This window comes from Peromyscus californicus, unplaced genomic scaffold (assembly GCF_007827085.1).
Source record: "Peromyscus californicus insignis strain IS unplaced genomic scaffold, ASM782708v3 Scaffold_12__1_contigs__length_115047231, whole genome shotgun sequence".
Taxonomy (NCBI): domain Eukaryota; kingdom Metazoa; phylum Chordata; class Mammalia; order Rodentia; family Cricetidae; genus Peromyscus; species Peromyscus californicus.
In genome coordinates, this window is record NW_026294413.1 from 66,864,031 (window position 1) to 66,882,785 (window position 18,755).

Consider the following 18,755-nt stretch of genomic DNA (forward strand, 5'->3'; position numbering starts at 1 on the left):
GAGAGACACTGTCTGGAAAATCTCAAATAGAAATAAAACAAAAAACCAAAAAAAAAAAAAAAAAAAGAAAGAAAGAAAGAAAGAGTTACAGACTGGAGAGATGGCTCAGCAGTTAAGAATACTGGTTGTTCTTCCAGAGGTCCTGAGTTCAATTCTCATCAACCACAGGAGGGCTCACAACCCTCTATAATAAGATCCTTGTGTCTCTCAGTTCAGCTCACTACGGCCACGGCCTGAACACCTGAGGCATGGATGCTTCTGCCTCCTATGGAGGCACACAGTTGCTTATCCACCCCAGTGGTTCTCAAACTGTGGGTCAGGAGCCCACTAGAGCTAGAATGATCAAATCACAAAGATGGCCTAAGATTACCAGCAAACACATTATTGACCTTATGACTTCAAACAGTAGGTCATTGCACTTACAATGTAGCAACTGAAATAATCTAATGGTTGGGTGGTCACCACAACATGACGAACTGTATTGAAGGTGACAGCATCAGGAGGTTGAGGAACACTGCTCTATCCTGGGGGACAGAAGATTCCCCTGCTGTGTTCACTCTAAAGCAAAGGGGACTAGGGACAACGGGACAGTTACATGCAACAAAGACCCACATCATCAATATTCAAGGGTAGGGAAAACCTCATTCTGATCCTTGGTGGGTTTTGTGAGTTGGAGGTTCTGGAGACAGTATCTCATGGATCCCAGGCTATCATGCAGCCCACCTTCTTCTCAAGGATGACCAAGATCATCTGTCCCTCCTCCCTTGATCTCCCCGTTGCTGGCATTATCCACAAACACATGTCATGATACAATAGAGGGCTCACAGACAACAGCAGAGCTGGAGTAGAGAAAGAGACGTTATGATGGACTTTCAACATCAGGACAAGAGGAGGCCAACTGCCAGTCACCCATGTGAAGGATCCATGCATCTGTTTCCTTCTTTCTACTTTGGAGACAGGGTTGCCAGGCACCCTGGGGATGGGCCTACAACTCATTCAGTAGAATTAGGATGACCTTGAACTCCTGATATGCCTGCCCTCGATGGTTTGGAATCTCTGCCCATTTACAGGTCCTCAGGTATGCAAAGTCCAAAGTCAAGGAGTTGAGATGTGAGCCCCATATCAGGAGAGCTTCCCTGAGTAGCCAGTGTCCATGCAAGCCTTGTCTTTTAGGTGCAGAAGGCCGGGTTTTCCAAGCAAGCTTTAATATTCATTTGATAACTGAATGTGGCTATGTGTTTTTGTGTTAGTCAGTCTTTTTTTCCTCTGTCTCTCTATAAATATATATATATATATATATATATTCTCCCTGTGTGTGTATGTGTGTGTGTTTGTGTGTCTGTCTGTGTGCTGTCTGTGTGTGTGTGTGTGTGTCTGACTCTCTCTGTCTCTCTCCCACACGCTGTTGGTGTCTGAGGGTGTCTTGAGATGATTTACTACAATGCATTGCGACCTGTGGTCCAGCTAATCCAACCATGACTGCCTATGAACAGAAGGTCTAAGGATCCAGTGGCTGTAGTTCCCTCCCAAGAAATGTCTCAGCTGCTCTTCAGTATCAGCCAAACTCTAAAAGAAGTAGCCTCTCATGGAGTGTTTCTCAGCTTTCATAATGTTCAGACCATTCAATAAAACTCCTCATGTTGTGGTCATCCCAAAACACACTATTATTTGGTCGCTACTTCATAAGTATACTTTTGCTAATGTTCTGAATTTTAAAGTAAATGTCTGAGACTTGAGATGTTTTAGGAGATCCCTGTATTACAGTTGGTTGTTCCAACCATAGACGAACGAGGTCGTGATCCCTTGCCCTAATCCCAGTTTGCCCTGATGAAACATCTGTTTTCCCACCTCCAAGATCTAGCTCAGAAGTGGAACATGCCACACACAATGATTAAGCAAAAACAGCTCACATGTGTGCCCACCTACTTTGGGATTCTTGCTCATTGTGGATGTAGTCAAGTTCAATACTAAGAATACTCACCAGGAGGCTACACCTCTCCAACTGGACACACTTTCATATCACCTTATGTCATGCTCAATTCCCAAAGTTAACAATATGCAAGTCACAATGACCCCTCTATTGAGTGAGTGAAACTGTGGGATATGACTATCTCCTGTAGAAGGCAAATAGAGATATGATATCCAACGTTGAAAGACAATGGCATTATATATTTACCCAGGTCAACATGAAGGCTAACATGATGTAACTGTCCCTCATTCAAAGAGAAACACATTCTAAGCTTAGAATAGGTGGCAATGTCCCCTGTTGGGCCTTCCTACCTATTTGAAACTTACATTTGAGAAGCTTTGATATTCTCTTACTTGATGTTCCATCAGCGCACCACACAGCTACTACTCCAGCTCCCAACTGGTTTCCATTGCATTCTGAGGAGTCTGAGGCTCTGGAACACTCACCATGAGTGCTACAACATGAGGGCTAGTGAATGGATACAGTGTTGAGCTAGCTGCTGTCTATGGCAGCAGGGGTTCCCCTTGTAGTAGAAGAGACGCAACGCCTAGAGTCTGATGAAGAGAGTAGAGGGTAGAGGCCAAGTCCCAGTCACCCAGGAATGAACCTCCACCACTACCACATCCCCTGTCCCACCATGCTGATCTGCCCTACTGAAATGACAAGGAGGACGCAGGAGTTTCTTTTGAAATTTTTATTTGATTCCACCTATTACTCTTCACTGAGGAGGCAGAGAAAGCAATTGACACATACAAAACAACATAAAAGGACCCCGATGTTGTCAGAGAAGATTCAAGGAATCCCCACTGTCTCCACTTAGGGCCTTGGTGGTCATATGAAGTTGACCGTGGCTGATGAAGGCCGGTTTCTCCAGAGCCAAAGCAGGAAGTAGTTGTGGCACAGTCAAATGTTTTCCAAGTCTCCCATCAGGGAATCAAGAATCCCCGCTGCATATCATCGGTGGTGGGGTCCCTTGAAGCGCTCCAGAAAGGCACAGGGAAGCCAGATCCTTCAGTAATTAATTGGCCCCTTGGTCAAAAATCAGCTGTGAACAAGTCAGAGCTCCATTGCTTGGGTGTGAGAGGGTGTTAGACACACAGAGAGGCCAGACATTGCTGCTTGGTGCCACAGAGGCCTGTGGGACTGGGGCTTGCCTACATTCTGTGCCCATGAAGAAAGGCCAGCTGACGCCACCCTCTGGAGGAACTCAGAGGTCTCTCCAGAAGGGATTATAACCTGGGAAGGGGCTCCACTCTTGTCTGTGGCCCAGGATCCTGTAGAGTTCCATCGCATAAGGAATAAACAAAGATTCGATGCCTGCTCTCCCTTTACAGAGCAAGTAGTGCATTTTCAGCAGACCCAGCATCAGTTGCAAACAGTCGTGCCAGGTCTTCCTCAGGCCCCTACGATAGAGTCGCTGTCGAATACTCCTGACTTTTTTACAAGTTCTTTTCCCTTTCTGGCCCACTTCCAGTTCAACCACTTCCCACTCCACTAGGAAGAGACTTAATTCATACTCATTCCACCGCCAATGGGAAGGACCTGCAAAGGACAGAGGGATGGGATCAGAACATTTCCCAGCATGCACATGTACATCTGTGCTTTCCCTAGGGACTCTTCCTGCACACTCATCAGCCCCAGTGCCCTCATTCATGTATCATGAGATTACCAACACTTGCTTCCTGGCAAGGATCGGGCCTCCACCCTGCTGGCGATTACAAGGAGTCCACTCACTGGGAGAGCATAGGTGTCTTCAGGTTTAGAAAATACATTGTAGAGTAGAAGGGGCTCTCACAGGACACGTGGGTCCTGGGAACGCTGTCCCTACCTACACTCATGACCACTCCTCCCACACTCCAGGGAGCCGTCACAGTCCCCTGAACCTCTGTCTCTACTATGAGAAGGTCAGAGATCTGGAGACACTGAGTACCTCTCCATTCTCACCACAGCTGCTCACACCTGGGCTCTGGCATAAACCTGGGAATCACACAACAAGAAAGGCAGTGAAAGGTTTTTGGTTTAGCACACAGTTCACTCTGATTACCTGAGGGTCTTCCTTGTCCTTCCTGCTGCCTACTCTGGCCCATTCTGCCTTGCTGGGTGTTTCTCAAGCTTTTGACTTGCTTTGCTTTTCTCTGTCCAGAAATGAATAAAGAAGGTATCAACACCATTTTCGTGCAACAGCAATCTCTGTCTCTTAGCTGTGTGTGGATTAAGGAACCAGCCTCTTGCAGCATGAGCCAACAATGGACCCTTCATTCCTCATCTACAGATGCTGGTCATTCTCACCTAATAGAAAGCTTGGTTGTCAAGCTTGACCAGGGAAAGTCTCCAGTGAGTATCAGAGGTGCCCCTGTGGAAGGGACAGATGAGACCCAGAAAGACCTGTCCTGGGAGATGACGGTATAACATCAGTTGCTAAAAGGTCTTATCAATACCAAAAAAAAAAAAATAATAATGGGGCGTGGATATTGGGGTAAATCTGAAGGATCAAGGAAACAGCAGAGCCAGCCATTGTTCTTACCTCTACAAAATCCTCAGCCTTAAGAGTGTGAGTTTCTCTTTGCTCTGGCCTAATTATATACCTTTCTCTGCCCTGACATCACTTCCTGGGACTAAAGGCGTGTGTGCTTCCCAAGCAAAGGCATGAGATCTCAAGTGTTCAGATTAAAAGCTCTCTTCCCAGAGTGGCCTTGACCTCAGAGACCCGGATGAGATCCAGAGGGTTCTGTGCCTCTCCCATGATAGCATTAAGGGTGTGTGCCATATTTTCTGGCCTTTTTGTCTAATCTAGTGTCCTGCTTTGTTCTCTGGTCCCCAGATAAGTTTTATTGGGGCTTACACTATATCACCCCTAGACCTCACGCACTCTCTCCAGCTCTCACCCATTCTCTCCAAACTCCTCTCTCTTACCCTACTGTTAAAAGTCCATCTGATACTCTCCTAATACACCCCAGCTGTGCTTCAAAGAACTTAAAAATAATCAGGCGAATTATAAGACCCAATTCTTTTCCATCTCCTGCATAGGACGTGGTTGTTTGGCTGGTGGAAATAATAGCAGTTCTTTCCTGAGAGGTGCATGGAGTACTTCAGGGTCATTCCCATCCACACAGTAGGTTGTGGGCTAGTCTTGGATAAAGCACAATCTGCCTCAGCAAACTTCACATTCAAGGTAGTAAACTGTATTATTGCCTGCTGTCCTGGTCTGTCCAATGAACCATTACCAACAACTTCCATGGGGCTTGCCATGAGTACAAGATGATTCCCTAATCACGTGGATTGGAGAATTGTCCCAGAGGCACAATACCCACCTTCTGACGTGAATTGAGGGACAAATGTCCCAGCCAGCCTCCAGAAAACACAGAATGGATTTCCCGACTCACATACCTTTTCCCTCCTGAGATCTGTCTGGCTCCACATGGTCACAGAACTGGGGTTCTCTGGGTGTTGGCGGGTCCCACAGAGACTGGAGTGTGGACAAAGAGCTCTGCTCACCTCCCTGCAATTCTGGAAGTCTGAGAACCAAGTAGAGATCCGCCCCTTTTTATATCCCTTGGTTGTGATTGAATCTGGCCCTGCCTCTCTGGATCATAGGCTGAAGGGTCAGCAGTGGAGAACACCAAGATTGAATCACATCTCTGGAGGCTGAGACAGGAGGGTGGCCCAGATTTCTCCAGCTCAGACTCAATTCAAAATATCAAAGAAACACAACAAAAACAAGACAACTCACTTCAATTTGGATTTCGTGACATTGGTTTTTTTGTTGTCTCATCTTTGTTTGATTGTAGGTTTGATTGTTTGTTTATTAGTTGTTGTTTGTTTCTATATAGTTCTGGCTTTCTTGGAACTCACCAAAATTTAGACTTAATCCTTCAGGACATCTCACTGATCAGTCCATGTCTGGATCCCCAGCCTGAGTGCTGGCATTAAAGATTGGGCCACCTTGGCTGGTCGATTTCATACTCTACCACATGTGCTAAATTTCATGTAAACTTTCTGTCTTTCTTTCTTTCTTTCTTTTTCATTTTTTTAATTGACAAGGCTGTTTTTCACCAGGCAGTGGTGGCACAGGCCTTTAGTCCCACCACTTGGGAGGCATAGACAGGCTGATATCTCTGAGTTGCAGGCCACCTGGTCTGCTAAGTGACTTCCAGGTCAGACTCCAAAGCTACAAAGAGACACTGTCTGGAAAATCTCAAATAGAATTAAAACAAAAAACCAAAAAAAAAAAAAGGAAAGAAAGAAAGAGTTACAGACTGGAGAGATGGCTCAGCAGTTAAGAATACTGGTTGTTCTTCCAGAGGTCCTGAGTTCAATTCTCATCAACCACAGGAGGGCTCACAACCCTCTATAATAAGATACTTGTGTCTCTCAGTTCAGCTCACTACGGCCACAGCCTGAACACCTGAGGCATGGATGCTTCTGCCTCCTATGGAGGCACACAGTTGCTTATCCACCCCAGTGGTTCTCAAACTGTGGGTCAGGAGCCCACTAGAGCTAGAATAATCAAATCACAAAGATGGCCTAAGTTTACCAGCAAACACATTATTGACCTTATGATTTCAAGCAGTAGGTCATTGCACTTACAATGTAGCAACTGAAATAATCTAATGGTTGGGTGGTCACCACAACATGAGGAACTGTATTGAAGGTGACAGCATCAGGAGGTTGAGGAACACTGCTCTATCCTGTGGGACAGAAGGTTCCCCTGCTGTGTTCACTCTAAAGCAAAGGGGACTAGGGACAACGGGACAGTTACATGCAACAAAGACCCACATCATCAATATTCAAGGGTAGGGAAAACCTCATTCTGATCCTTGGTGGGTTTTGTGAGTTGGAGGTTCTGGAGACAGTATCTCATGGATCCCAGGCTATCATGCAGCCCACCTTCTTCTCAAGGATGACCAAGATCATCTGTCCCTCCTCCCTTGATCTCCCCGTTGCTGGCATTATCCACAAACACATGTCATGATACAATAGAGGGCTCACAGACAACAGCAGAGCTGGAGTAGAGAAAGAGACTTTAGTATGGATTTTCAACACCACGACAAGAAAGAGTCAATGACAGGCACCCATGTGAAGCATACATGCATCTGCTTCCTTCCTTGAACTTTGGAACAGAGTTGCCAGGTACCCTGGGGATGGGCCTACAACTCATTCAGGAGAATTAGGATGACCTTGAACTCCTGATATGCCTGCCCATGGTGGTTTGGAATCTCTGCCCATTTACAGGTCCTCAGGTATGCAAAGTTCCATAATAAAAGTTGAGATGTGAGCCCCATATTAGGAGAGCCTCCCTGAGTAGCCAAGGTCCATGAAACCCCTGTCTTTTAGATGCAGAAGGCCATGTCTTCCATGCAAGCCTTACTACTCTTTTAATAAATGATTCGGCTATGTGATTTGTATTAATCCATCTTTCTTTCTCTCTTTCTCTCTGTCTCTCTCCCTCTCCATCTCTGTCTCTCTCTGTGTGTCTGTGTGTGTCTGTTTCTCTCTCTCTGTCTCTCTCCCACATGCTGTTGGTGTGTGAGGGTGTCTTGAGACAATTTACTGCAATGCATTGCGTCCTGTGATCCAGCTAATCCAACCATGACTGCCTATGAACAGAAGGTCTAAGGATCCAGTGGCTGTAGTTCCCTCCCAAGAAATGTCTCAGCTGGTCTTTAGTATCAGCCAAACTATAAAAGAAGTAGCCTCCCATGGAGTGGTTCTCAGATTTCGCAATGCGCAGAACTTTCAATACAATTCTTCATGTTGTGGTGATACCCAACCATGCAATTATTTTGTTGATACTTCATAACTATACTTTTGCTACTGTTCTGAATCCTACATTAAATGTCTGATTATTGAGATGTTTTAGGAAATCCCTGCTTTATAGTTTGTTATTCCACTTTTAAAAGGGTTCAAAACCATGGATTGTGAACCCTTGCCCTAATCCCAGTCTGCCCTACTGAAATGTATGTTTTCTCACCTCAAAGATCTAGCTAGGAGTGGAACATGCCACACAAGACAGTTAAGCAAAAATCCCTCACAAGTGTGCCCACTGGCTTTCTAGCAAATTGTGGATGTAGACAAGTTGAGTACTAAGAAAGCCATCAGGAGTCCAATCCTATCCAACTAGACACACTTTTGTATCAGCTTATGTCATGCTTAATTACCAAATGATATACACAATCAAAATGACTCCTAGAGCGAGTGTAACCCTATGATATGACTATCAAGTGTAGATGGAAAATAGTGATATGACAATCCAACGTTGAAAGCCAATGGCATTTTATATATATATATATATATATATATATATATAAACCAGGTCAATATTATGTCTAACATGTTATAACTCTCTTTTTTTCAACAAGAAACACATTCCAAACTTAGAATAAGTGACAATGTCCCCTGTTGTGCCTTCTTTCATATCTGAAACTTACATTTGAAAAACTTTGATATTCTCTTACTTGATGTTCCATCAGTTCACCACACACCTAAGTCTTCAGCTCCCAACTGGTTTCCATTGCATTCTGAGGAGTCTGAGGCTCTGGAACACTCACCATGAGTGCTACAACATGAGAGCTAGTGAATGGATACAGTGTTGAGCTAGCTGCTGTCTATGGCAGCAGGGGTTCCCCTTGTAGTAGAAGAGACGCAATGCCTAGAGTCTGATGAAGAGGGTAGAGGGTAGAGGCCAAGTCCCAGTCACCCAGGAATGAACCTCCACCACTACCACATCCCCTCTCCCACTACTCACCACTGAAAGGACAAGGATGTGGCAGGAGTTCCTTTAGAGACCTCTATTTGATTTCACTTTATTTTTCCTCATTCAGGAGGTAGGGAGAGAAGCTTAAACATGTAGCTGAAAGTATTCCTGGGTCCCACCTGGTCCATAGCAGCTCAGACCCAAGTAAACACACAGAGACTTATATTACTTATAACTACTTGGCCCTTAGCTCAGGCTAACCCTTGACTAGCTCTTACTTTAAACTCAGCCCATTTCTGTTGATCTACATGTTGCCTCATTTTCTGGGGCTTTACCTATCTGCCATTAAGTCTGCTACCTGGTCCGATGACTGGCGGCTCCTCACTCAGCCTTCCTCTTCCCAGAATTCTCCTTGTCTGCTTATCCTGCCTGTACTTCCTGCCTGGCTACTGACCAATCAGCATTTATTTATCTACCAATCAGAGCAATATATTCACAGCAGGCAGAGTGATATCCACAGCACTTCCCCTTTTCTTTTTTCTTCAAAAACAATGGTTTTAAACTTAACGTAGTAAAATTTCATATAACAAAACGATTATCAAGCAAGAAATATAGTTTTAATATCTAGTCTATTTGTATTTGGCAAAATTAAAGAGAATATCCTGTCTATCCTATATTTGTGAGTCTAAAGTTTCATATCTACCTTATCTCTTATCATCACCAAGGAAGAACATGATTATAACTATCTAGTCTTCAAATACATCAAAGACCTCACAAGGATATAATATTACCTATGTAAACAAGAAGTGCATTGTAAGCAACTTACAAAAATCTAGAATGACAGAGACAGCTGCCTGCCTGGACAGTCACCCAAAGTTCTTCTGCAATGTTGCGGCATCCATTTTCAGCCCACAGATCTAGAGTCTCTCAGTCACTTCTCTCAGTGTCCTGTGGAATGTCTGACTGTTTCTTCTGAGAAGAAGGAACCTGAAGGACCATTTGGCCTTTCAAAGTTCAGTGGTCACCTTCCTATGGGTCCTGCATGTTCATTCGAATCAACGTTTTGTCAAACAGTCCAAGCAAGAACAGTTTCTTACCCAAATGGCTATTTTTTCCAAGAAGAAGATATACTCCATATAGAGTGTCTTCGATGCCAATCTTTCTCTTTGAAATAAATCAAAGTGCTGCCAGGCGAAGACATGTCTCAATGTGCAGAAAAGTCTAAATTTTTCAAACATTTCAAAGGCCATATTCTGTAGGTCTTTGAAGTGTTTGAAGATTACCTACCTAATTGAATTATATCTATGTACACATAGAAAACTTCACATGATTATAAATTTGACTATCATAGAAGACTAATTATTAATCTGTATTTCTTAACTATCCATTACAATTTAAGTGAGTTACACAAACATAATACCTTAAACAAGAGTAGAAATAAACATACAGTATAACAAAATTAACTTTCAATTTGTATCAATAAACTAAAATCTATACCAATGTAAATCGTTTTAAACAAGTTGTTCTTTAAAGTAGGTTCAACAATCCATCCTTTTATCCTATCATATCTACATCCTATATTTCCATATCATATCCCCCCTTTCTTTTTTTTTAAGAAATATATTGACTATGACCAGTAACAGCTTGTAACCAACAATCTAACCAAAGCCAAACATCCATATGAGTTGGTGACTTCCAGGACAGGCTCCAAAGCTATGGAGAGACATTGTCTGCAAAACCTAAAACAGAAAACAAATGAACAAACAAACAAAAAGAGTTACAGGCTGGAGAGATGGCTCAGCAGATAAGAACACTGGTTGTTCTTCCAGAGGTCCTGAGTTCAATTCCCAGCAACAATAGGAGAGCTCACAACCATCTGTAATGAGATCTGGCGCCCTCTTCTGGGCTGCAGACATGCATGCAAACAGAACACTGCATACATAATAAATAAATACTTTTTAAATATTTTTTCTTTCATTTTACATAACAACCAATGTTTCTCTTTGTCCCCTATACATCCTCGCCCCCTAGCTTCCCTCATCCGATCCTCAGAGAGGGTAAAGCCCTGGACCGTAGGGTAACAAAGTCTGGCATATCGAGGTGAGGCAGAACCAAGCCCCTCCCCACACCTGCATCTCTTGTAAACTTTCATTGAAAACCTGAAATTTACAGAAATTTTTGGATCTGTTACTTAGTAACTGGGGATCATCTCTAAAACTGCAGCTTGTCCAAATACTGGAATGTGGAGCCTGGCACCTTCTTCACCAGGAGGCAAAAAGAGAGAAAGGAAGCAATGCAGGAGAGCAGGGGATAGCAGGAAAGCTCGGCCTGTGGAAAAGTCAGGAACAATGGGGCAGCGGGGCCTTCTGGGATGGAGACCACACTGTTACACAAATCTTAAAAGTTCTTATTAATAAAAACAAACCTGATGCCAGTTATTGGGGTGAATGCTGGAAGATCAGAGAAGCAGAACAAGCCACAGGTTCCTCACCTTGCCATTCTAGCACCACTAGAGCTAGAATGATCCCATCACAAGGATGGACTATGATTATCAGCAAACACATTATTGACCTTATGACTTCAAACAGTAGGTCATTGCACTTACAAAGTAGCAACTGAAATAATCTAATGGTTGGGTGGTCACCACAACATGAGGAACTGTATTGAAGGTGACAGCATCAGGAGGTTGAGGAACACTGCTCTATCCTGTGGGACAGAAGGTTCCCCTGCTGTGTTCACTCTAAAGCAAAGGGGACTAGGGACAACGGGACAGTTACATGCAACAAAGACCCACATCATCAATATTCAAGGGTAGGGAAAACCTCATTCTGATCCTTGGTGGGTTTTGTGAGTTGGAGGTTCTTGAGACAGTATCTCATGGATCCCAGGCTATCATGCAGCCCACCTTCTTCTCGAGGATGACCAAGATCATCTGTCCCTCCTCCCTTGATCTCCCCGTTGCTGGCATTATCCACAAACACATGTCTTGATACAATAGAGGGCTCACAGACAACAGCAGAGCTGGAGTAGAGAAAGAGACTTTAATATGGACTTTCAACACCAGGACAAGAGGAAGTCAACTGCCAGGCACCCATGTGAAGGATACGTGCATCTGTTTCCTTCCTTCTACTTTGGAGACAGCATTTTGAGGTACCCTGGGGCTGGCCTACAACTCATTCAGGAGAATTAGGATGACCTTGAACTCCTGATGTGCCTGCCCTCGGTGGTTTGGGATCTCTGCCCATTTACAGGTCCTGCAGCTATGCAAAGTCCCATGTGAAGGACTTGAGATGTGAGCCCCATATCAGGAGATTGTTTCTAAATAACCAGTATCTCATTAAAGCCCTGACTTTTCTGATGCTGAATCCCAGACCTTCCTAACAAGCCTTAATACTCTTTTGATAACTAGATATAGCTATGTGTTTTGGATTAGTCAGAATTGTCTAGATTAACAGAACCACAAAATGAATCTATATATATTGTGTTTCTGTGTGTGTGCTGTTTGTATGTGTATATATATGTGTATGTGTGTGTATATGTATGTGTATTTGTATATGTATATATATATATGTGTGTGTGTGTGTCTATATGTATATGTATGTGTATTTGTATATGTATGTGTATGTGAATATTTGTATATGTATGTGTGTATGCATATGTATGTGTATGTGCATATGTATATAGGGAGTTTGAGAACATGTAGAGGCTGTGGTCCAGCTCATCCTACAATGACTGCCTTTGTAGGTTAGCTCTAGTAGTTGTTTATTGCCTGAGGCTGGATGTGTCACCTGTCAGTATGTATACACTAGAATCCCAAACAAGTAGGCTCTAATGCCTGTGAGGGAATGGACTTGCCACTCTGGTGAGACCAGGCAAAGAGCAAATACTTCCTTCTTCCATGTGCTTCCACTGGAAGGGTTTAACCCAGATGAGATCTGGATTAAAGATGTGTCTTCCGGGCTGGAATTCTTGATTAAAGGTGTGTTGTCTTCCTACCTCAAAGATCTGGATTAGAATTAGGTCTTCCCACTTCAAATTAAGCAGTAATCCCTCACAGGTATGCCCTCCATTTGGGTTTTTTTTTTAATTAATTTCAAATTATCAAGTTGTCAACCAAGAATTGCTGTCACCATGACCTAACAAGAATCTATTTAAAAAAAAAAAAAGTAAGCTGGAGAAATCATCCTGAAAGAATCAGGAACTGGGAAGAAACAAAAGGTATATAGGTGAAATCTGGGTCTCCTCTAGGTGTTTTGAGTCTTGCTGATGAAGAAATTTATCAATGGACTGAAAGCTCAAGGACAATTTTATTAGAGAGAAAAAAGAAACTGCAGAGGACGCAGGTTGTGAACCTCATCAATTTCCCAGAGAAGGATGATGGAGAGGAGAGAAGGCCATGCTTTATAAGCTGGCCAGTTCAGACAGACACTTGCCAACAAGCAGTCACATGAGGGAGTTGGGGGTGGGGAGCTTCTGAGAAAGAATAAGGAAACCTAAAATGTGGGGGAATTGGAAAGTGTTAGGGAGAATATGCTTCGAAAAGAGACAGAGGGGCTGGAGAGATGGCTCAGAGGTAAGAGCACTGACTGCTCTTCCAGAGGTCCTGAGTTCAATTCCAAGCACCGACATGGTAGCTCACAACTATCTGTAATGAGATCTGGCACCCTCTTCTGTATACATAATAAATAAATAAATCTTTGAAAAGAAAAGAGACAGAAAGGAGAAAAGGGAAATTTAAGGCAGGCAGACTTGCATGCCATATGGATGGCTGCAACCCATAAACTACCTCCCTCAGGGTGGGGATTCTCGGAAGAAAGAAGTATCTCACTGAAGGGCTAATAATTCTTCCTATCTCTTTAGCTAGACTTCAGGTGAGCCTGCTTTCCTTATGGAGGTCCCTGGCCAAGTGAGTGAACCATTCAACTGGAATGGTAGTCTCCATTCAGGCCAGAGATCAATTCTCTTGACCAGGAATTTCTTCTCTAACAATATGAGAAAGAAGTTCAGGTACAGAAAGTCTTGTGTTAAATCAACAAGCTAGGAAATCCGTGGTGGTGCACACCTTTAATCCCAGCACTCAGGAGGCTGAGGCAGGTAGATCTCTGAATTTGAGGCTAACCTGGTCTACCAAGTGAGCTCCAGGACCGCCAGGGCTACACAGAGAAACCCTGTCATGAAAAACAAAACAAACCACAGCAACAAGAAAAAGAACATGCTAGAAGAGAAGGAGGCAGGTGGAAGCAGGGACAATATGTGAGAAGACAAAAAATTGTCAAGTCTAATGAAGGAACCCATCCAAGGATTCAAAACCCAATGAATTCCAAGTCACCCCTCACCTCAAGTAAACATTCCCTCAAGGCTTGTTATAGAGGAAGTATAAACATAAGGGCATGAAGGAGCTATGAAGGAAATTTTTATCTTAGTATTCACAGTTCAGCTCTGCTTACAGTTTCTGGTTGTTGTTGTTTGGTTTTTGAAGACAGGATTTTTCTGTGTAACTCTGGCCTGGCTGGCCTGGAACTCTCTCTGTAAACCAGGCTGACCTCGAATTCACAGAGATCCGTCTGCCTCTGCCTTCCCAGTACTGGGATTAAAGGTGTGAGCTACCACCACAGCCTGGCTTGTGTTATCTTTTACCTGTATGTTCACACAGAATCTGGGTCACTTGTTATTATATCATAAACATTCTGTAAAGTTAGTACATTTTCTTCTTCCCATTTATAAAATCTAAAGGCTGCAGTCCAGCTAATCCAACAGCTAGCTGTGAATCCAAGAATCTAGTAGTTGCTCAGTCCCACGAGGCTGGGTGTCTCAGCTGGTCTTCTGTATGTGCCAAATCCCAAAGAAGTAGGCTCCAATGCCATTGAAGGAATGTACTAGTAGTGTGAGGGCAAGGAGACAGGGGAGAGAGAAGCCTGCCTTCTTCTATTGTCTTCATACAGACTTCCAGCAGAAGGTGTGGCTCAGATTAAAGGTGTGTACTCTCACCATCTCCCTGGAGAAATTACTTATATCAGGTATACACTCACACCTATAATCCTGCCACTCCTTAAACTGAAGCAGGATCAGTAAGATCTGGCCAGCCTGGGCTACAGAGCAGATTGAAGATAGCCTAGACTACAGTGTGAGGGCCTGTCTCAAAACCCAGCAACAATAAAATAAGTAAATTCCACCTTTTCATTGTATGACAATCTGTTTAATCAGAAGCCAACTTTGTACAGACATCCTTTCTCTTTTTTCTCTCCACTTCCCGTGTGTGTGATGTGCATACGTACGTGCACATGTTTTTGCACATGTGGGGAGAATGCATGCACATGTGCCAGCATATAGGATTAAAGGTGATGTAGGAAGTCAGCCTCAACTGCACTTCCTCTTTATTCATGGAGTCAGGATCTGTCATCAAACCCAGAGCTCACAGCCATGACCAGTCTTGCCGGACACCTTACTCTGGTCATCTCCACCTTCAAAAGCGGGAGTTACAGGTGATCCACCATGCCCACCAGACATTTACATGGTTTTCTGGGATCCAAACTCCTATCCTAACGTTTGCTGAGCTATCTCCCCAGTTCCCACTGATCATTTCTTCAGGACAGATGCCTAGGAGTGGGTTGCTGAAGTCAGGGAGATGACGTCTAAGATGTACATTACCAAACTGCTTTTCAGGGAGACTGTCCTCCACCTCAGCCCCTGAGGATAGCCACTGTTCCCAACTTATGTGAATGCCCCTATCCAATAAATGAAAGCCCCAGCCACATATAGACTAGTAAAAGAGCCCCCAAAGCGCCACACCCGTTAGAAACAGGAAAATATAAAAATGTGGAAATCCTTTCACTGTTTGTAAGCTTTGCTTCTGTTTTCCAAAACAATGGTGCTTCATTTATTCAAACAAAACATGTTAAAGTGCAGTTCTCATCTGTTCTTTACCCGCTGAGCACCAGACAGTTTGTTTTATGACAAATGGTGGCCTTAGTTCAGACCACGTGGTGAAAGACATTCAGCACACGTCCCAGCCTCTAATCACAGCCCATAATCTCGTTTTCACATTCCTCTCTGGTTATCCTGCTTGACCCTGCTGACCCAAGCACTTTCATTGTGCTGCTTAAAAGGACCAGGGATTGAGTAGAAACAAAAGCGAGGTCTGAGGATTGTCATACCGTGTGCCCGTCCAGCTCTGCCCTCACACAAAGAGAAAGGAGCTGGAGGCCAGCCAACACCGCTTGATGGAAAACTCTGACTTCCAAAAACATGTTCCTGGTGCTTTTGAAAAGGCATCACAATTAGCCCAGATTGAAAGAAAGAGCCATGTGGTCACAATAAGTGCATGGCTGTCCCCGCTGCCTGGAACCCAGGGCTTCACGGGCCTATCCTCTCTGGTGGGTACCTTAGACGTGAGAGCCAAATGGTTTCTTATGCAACTGTTCAGTCCTGCCTCTGGCACAGGAAGTGATCATAGGCACTAGGCCAATGAGTGTGACAGTACCCACACAGCATCAACCAGCATGTGTGGTGGCAGGATTCAGTCTGGGAGCAGTCCTTTTTCAATTCTTGTTTACAATCCACTGGCCACTCTTGATCTCTCTAACTGTGTGACTGGGCTCAGTCCTGTGGGGAAGGAGTGGCATTTTGGAATTCAGTTGTCCAGTTCTAGCTAGTGGCAGGGATGTGGGACAGAGCAGGCTGAAGAGAGGCCAATGTGAAGTAGCCTGCCTGGTTCCCACTGTCGAAGATTCTTCTGGAAGAGACAAGTGAGAGTGAGCCACCCACTGGTGACTGAGCACAGCTTGCAGGACAGGCTGAAAAAGAAACACAGCTCTCATCTCTTCCTTCCACCAGCCAATTTCCCAGGAGCAGCATTGCTTCTCAAGCTTCTGGTCAGCATTTTTAACTCCATATTCATGTTGGCCCAGGGCCTCTGACATCAACCTCTTGCTTCCTCCAAATGCTCCCTCATCGTTCCCCAGTACTATACTAAGGGCCCTTCTCCCAAATCTTGCCCTTCATTCTTCTCTCCAAATATGCTCCTTCTTGGTCTCACCTTCTTCCAGGCCCCCATCCTTGTAATCAGCTCCACCTCTTCACCTTCCTCAGAGTTTAGCTTCTGACACATCTCTCCTGATACCCAATGTGATAGGAGTCTTTCCTGGTGGAGGACAAGCTCCGGAGGATGGAAGCCAGGTAGCCCATAATAATATGAATGTGGATGTGAATAGAAAAAGGATATTGCTTTTCTCATTCCCAAAAAGAAGATCACAAAATCATTTTTGTTTTAGGGTTGGCTTTTTGATAGCTCTTTATCTGCTACACAGACTGCCTCATGTCTGTATTTTATTGGCATTTTATTTATTTTATTCTTAATAAATAGCAAATGAATATTAGTAACGACAAAGATAGGAATAGAAATTACTAAAAAATAATATAAGAGTCACAGTAAATTAACTGCAGAATATATATTAAAATGCCTTAAAGGAATTACATGAACTATTAATGTTATATCAAGAACAAGATAGAATATAAAATGATTGTATTTATACACAAATAATATGAAGGTGTGGACAAGGACCACATGGAGTCAGTAACATAGTGAGGGGGAAACTTTCAGATATATTTGCTGAATAATGCTTCTCCTTGACTCTAGCCAGAGGAACAGGTAGGCTAACCTCAGATCTTCACTTCTCTCTCTGCTCCTCCAAAATCTGTCAGTCCTTTGCCCAGCTCTGTGGCAGACTACCTGCTGCAACCCCCGCCCCAGCACACACACACACCTGCCTCCTCCAGTGGACCACACAGATCTTCCTCTCCTAACTCCCCTCCCACAACTCACTGCTTTATCCCATCCCCTAACCCCAGCAGGCACTCCCTGGGAACCCACAGGTCACTCCAGCCAGCCAAGCAGGAAAGTCAACTGCAGATCTTCACCTCTCCCTCCACTCCTCCAAGTCCAATCGCCCAGGCTCATCCCCAACTCTGTAGCAGACCTTCTGCTGTAGCCTCTCCATACTCTCTGCTCCCATTTCCAGGGGACTAAGCAGAACCAGGTAGAACACCCTATTTTCTTCCTTCCTGGGGACCTGTTCAGCCCTACCCGAAAGCCCATTCCCAGTCCTAAGTGTCAGATCCCAATACCCAAAACCACATTTTACCAGGAACCACCAGTGTCAGTCAAAGAAAATGTTAAATCCAAAACTCCTGGCACAAAACATCCAAGAAATCTGAGACACCATGAAGAGACCAAATCTAAGAATAATAGGAATAGAGGAAGGAGAAGAAACTCAGGTCAAAGGCACAGAAAATATTTTCAACAAAATCACAGAAGAAAATTTCCCTAAAGAAAGAGGTGCTTATCAAGGTACAAGAAGCTTGTAGAACACCAAATAGACTGGAGCAGAAAAGAAAGTCCCCACAATACAAAATAACCAAAACACTAAATATATAGAACAAAGAAAGAATATTATAAACTATAAGAGAAAAGGACCAAGTAACATATAAAGGCAGACCTGTTAGAATTACACCTGAATTCTCAATAGAGACCCTAGAAGCCAGAAGTGCCTGGACAGTTCTACAGACTGTAAGAGACCACAGATGCCAGCCCAAATTACTATACCCAGCAAAACTTTCTATCACAATAAATGGAGAAAATAAGATATTCCATGATAAAGCCAAATTTAAGCAATATCTATCTACAAATCTAGTCCTACAGAAGGTGCTAAAAGGAAAACTCCAACCTAAGGTTAACTACAACACAAGAATAATCTCAGATAAGAAAATCAAAAGAGGGGAAACACACACACACACACACACACACACACACACACACACACACACACACAACAACAACAACAACAACAACAACAAAATAACAGGAATCAGCAAACACTGCTCACTGATACCTCTCAACATCAATTGTCTCAATTCCCGAATAAAAAGATACAGACTGACAGAATGAATGCAGTAACATGATATATACTTCTGCTACATCCAAGAAACACACCTTAACATCAAGGATAGACATCACCTCCGAGTGAAAGGATAGAAAATGATATTCCAAGCAAATAAACCTAAAAAGCAAACTGGTGTAGCCATGTAAATATCTAA